Source organism: Colobus angolensis, unplaced genomic scaffold (assembly GCF_000951035.1).
Source record: "Colobus angolensis palliatus isolate OR3802 unplaced genomic scaffold, Cang.pa_1.0 Scaffold349, whole genome shotgun sequence".
Taxonomy (NCBI): Eukaryota; Metazoa; Chordata; class Mammalia; order Primates; family Cercopithecidae; genus Colobus; species Colobus angolensis.
The window spans coordinates 1,202,969-1,207,283 of record NW_012116810.1 but is presented as its reverse complement, the minus strand read 5'-3'; the positions used below and the strand labels follow the sequence as shown (position 1 = coordinate 1,207,283).

The following is a 4,315-nucleotide window of genomic DNA, read 5'->3' as shown; positions in this document are numbered from 1 at the left end:
AAATAAGGTTTTTCCCTCACAAACCTAAATCTCAAAATTTACTTTCTCTGAATTTTTATTTCACATCCATTTTTACTATTTACTGTTTTCTACTGTTAGCACTTACGTGTTCCCTGTGGGGTTTTCCACCATTTTTAAGCATATGTTTTGCTTCTCCAAGTAAAGAACCCTCTAAAAGCGGGGACTAGTACTCTTTTATACACTCAGGACCTAGTGAAAGCCTTTATACATAGGTGCTCGGTAGTAATAAGAATGACAATAAAAACCAGTGTGCCAGGCACTGGTTTTAGTCTTTTGGATTTTATTATCTCATTTAATGCTTAAAACATTTCTGTGTGGTAGGTTTTATTTGTTTCCACACTTTCCAGATGAAAAAACTGTGACAAGGGAAAGTTATCTAGCTTTCCCCAGGCCACACAGTTAGTTAAATGGAGGAAGGTGGTATTCATACCTTGCTAGTCTGGCTCCAGAGTTCATGCTGTTAACCACTCTCTGGTACAGCCTTGGTGATGATAGTAATCATCAAGGTAAGCTTGCAACACAGTGGTTAAAGCACAGTTTTTACAGATTAAGGGACATGAGGGGAGAAAGATCAGGGAGGACCATATTGTGAAGTGCCATGCCTTGAATTACTGGCTAAAGATTAGGGAGCTGGGGGTTTTCAGTACTAGCTTAGACAGTAGATATGAATTTTAGTCCTGACTCTAAAATGTAGTACCTCATATGGTTTGGGCTTTGTCACTTATCTGGGAGCTGTAAAATCGAGCAAATAACGTGTCATATCTATTTTCATAGGTTGTTATGAGGTTTTAATGAAGTAATGGGTGAACATGAAAGCTCTGTAAATTACAGTCATCTCTCAGTATCCATGGGGGGTTGATTCCAGGACCCCCTTCAGGTTCCAAAATCCCCACATGCTGAAGTCTCCTATGATAAAATGGCATACTATTTGCATATAACCTACATGTATCTTCCCATATATTTTAAATTATCTCTTGATTACTTGTAGTACCTAGTATGGTGTAAATAGTTGTTATACTGTATTGTTTAGGGAATAATGACAAGAAAAAAAAGTCTGTACATATTCAGTACAGGCACAGTTCATTTGTTTTTTTCCTGAATATTTTTGAACCCACAAATGGAAAACCCGTGGATACGCAGGGCTGACTGTGTATGAAGTATTTAAATCCAAGGTTTTACAAGGATGTGAAAGCACTATTTTTGGGAGAAAAAAAACGTAATATTTGTGCTTTTGGAATAATTATCAGCTACATGCAGAATAGAATTGAGGAGTTATTATAACAATGATAGGAGTGACTATAGGAAAAGCAGTAAGGTATCTTGGGCTGCTGTGGGTTGAGGCAGAGGAAAATTGAGTGGACAGGTCTCCAGGCTTTCCTGTTTGGACAGAATAGATCCACTTTTTATTTTGTCCATATTAAGATACTTTGAATATGAAAAACATGATTGGCTGCTAAAATAAAAGATTTTTAAAACATGTATTCACAGGATTCTGTAGTTAATCAAAGTAATATGTATCAGAAACACCATCTTCCTCAACTTTGTTATGCTGTATTGGCAGTCTTTTTAAGTCCAGAGTTTTTCTTCAGCGTTTTCTCTGTAAGCTTTGTTTTCTGTGTCACCATCTTTAATTCTGCTCTATTATTGGTGCTCAGTGAATTTAATTATTACTTCTGAATTTCCAAAATGAATGATTTAGTATTTGAGATTACTAATCCACAAAGTATGTTATGTTAGATTTACATTTACAGTATGATATAATTAATATATTGACTCCCCAGTTTGAAGACATACATTAATCCGTTACTATCTTGACCATAAAGGAACAGCATTATTGTAACCCATGTAAAAAGTCAGATGTTGAATAGAACTTTTTCTCGGCACACAGGAGTGAATGAATTCACTGCAGCATAATGGAGTGGTTGAGAGCATGAGCTTTCAGGACAGACTACCTGGGTTTCAATCTTAACTTCCTTGCCTTTGCCCTTACGCAGGTTACATGATTATTCTATGCCTCAATTTCCTTATCTGTAAAAATAGTAATTCCTCCCCAACAGTATGGCTGAGAAGATTAAATGAGTTAATATATATAAAGCACTTAGAACACTGCCTCACATATAATAAATATAATAAATAGCCAGTAAGTGCTGCTGTTTCTGCTGTTGGTGTCCTTCTGGTGGCAAAATAAGTCTACCCTATGTGGTTAACTAACCCAATGTGGTTAACATTGGAGAATGTCTTTCTAACATGATTGTTTTCTTTTATTAAAAAGTTATTAAAGTTTACATAGAATTAAGTTCTGACAAGAAACAGCTGACAAATAAAGACCAGCAATGAGATGCTTAAACCTAAAACATTATTCTATAAGTGAATTAAATGGAGAGACAAATTCCTTACCCTTTTGAAAAGAAAACCAGTATGGCTCTTTGAAAAGACATTGGCAGACTAATGGGAAACTTTAGAGATGAGAAATTATAATTGAAGCAAACTATAATGTGAATCATTTTTAAGGGAACTATGTCTAAGAAGTTTTTTAGTATATTAGGCCTATGAATCTTAAGAATTAGTTACTCAGGCCGGTGCCATGGCTCACACTTGTAATCCCAGCACTTTGGGAAGCCAAGGTGCAAGGATGTCTTGAGCCTATGCATTCAAGACCGGCCTAGGCAACATAGTGAGACCCCATCTCTACAAAAAAAAATTAGCAGGGTGTGGTTCGCATGCCTGTAGTCCCAGCTACTCAGGAGTCTGAAGTGGGAGGATCACTTGAGCCTGGGAAGTCTAGGCTACAGTGTGCCATGATCTTGCCACTGCACTCCAGCCTGGGCAATAGAGCGAGACCCTGTCAAAAAAATACTTTCACTAAGCATTTTACTTGATTTTTATTTTTCGCCTCCACCTCCCGCCACATGTATTACGAAGATGGGTGAAATGTTGGTATATTGCCCACTCAGTTGCCTAAACTTTTTTCTACTTAATGGTTTCTTTTCTGGCAAGAAGTCTTAGAGACATGACTTATGGACAGCAATTTTCAAAATCTGGGTTTCTTATCTGTGAGAGTTAAGCAAAACCAATGATAGCTTTGGTATGTGAACCTCCTAAAAGTATTATTAATGAATGCTTAGTATAAGATGAGTAGTTGGTTCCAGACATCTACTAGACTGAAGTTTATCTTACATATGAAGTATATCTTACTGAGAGGTTCATCAGAATTGTGAGAAATAAATTTTTAACTATACATGCCTTATAGATTAGAAACTGGTTTTAATATCATCAGTGATAATAAAAACAATAGCTACCACTTATTGAGTGCTTACTGCATTGCCATGAATTGCTTTACATGTATCTCATATAATCCTCTCAGCAATCTTATGAAGTTGATAATAGAGCCCATTAAGAAACTTAACCAAAATCATCTTGTTATTAAGTGGTAGAACAATATTCAAATGTACATTTGTTTGACGTGAAGGCCCATGCTCTTCGCCTCTGTGTTACTATGTAATACTCCAGATACTTGCTCATGGTGGTGAATTTAGAAATACAGGAAGGAACTTCCTTTTTTGTAACACATTTCACACTTGTAATCACCTGTTCCATGTTTTTCGTCCACTAGACTATAAATTCTTACGTTGGCCCTCCCTGTCCTCCACTAGCTTAGCTCTTTGTTTCCACAGCCCTCATGGCAGAATCTATCACTCTGTATTTAATTGTTTGTTAAGCTTACCTATTTTCACCCCTGAATAGACAGACTACAAACTGCATGTTTAGAGGGATTCTATTTTACTTATTTTTGTATCTCTAGTACCTACCTAGCTCAAGTTCTAGCACATAGTAAGTGCTTAATAAGGATTAGATAGATGTAATTTCACTATTAAAATATATTTATTATTCCAACCTGGGCAATATAGTGACACCCCTTCTCTACAAAAAATTTTAAAATTAGCCAGGCATGGTGGCACACGGCTGTGGTCCCAGTTGCTTAGGAGCCTGAGGCAGGAGGATCACTTGAGCCCCAGGAGGTTAAGGCTGCAGTGAACTATGATTATACCACTCCACTCCAGCCTGGGTGACAGAATAAGACCCTGTCTCTTAAACTAAGACAAAATATATATATAATATATATATAATGTTTTATTTTCTTCTGTCTCTTCCTCATATAAATTTGAGATCATACTATGTAGACAGTTTTGTCTATGATTTTTTTTTTCTGTGAGCATTTTCCCAGATTGTTATATATTCTTCCAAAACGTAGGTTGTTTTTTTTTTTTTTTTTTTTTTTTTTGAGACGGAGTCT

At 36.2% G+C, this 4,315-nt stretch overlaps 1 protein-coding gene across 1 annotated transcript in view; it reads left to right on the top strand.

Moving 5' to 3' along the window:
* Window positions 1-4,315, top strand: part of MTDH (metadherin) — a 107,885-nt gene that overhangs the window by 54,780 nt on the left and 48,790 nt on the right. The window lies entirely within an intron of this gene.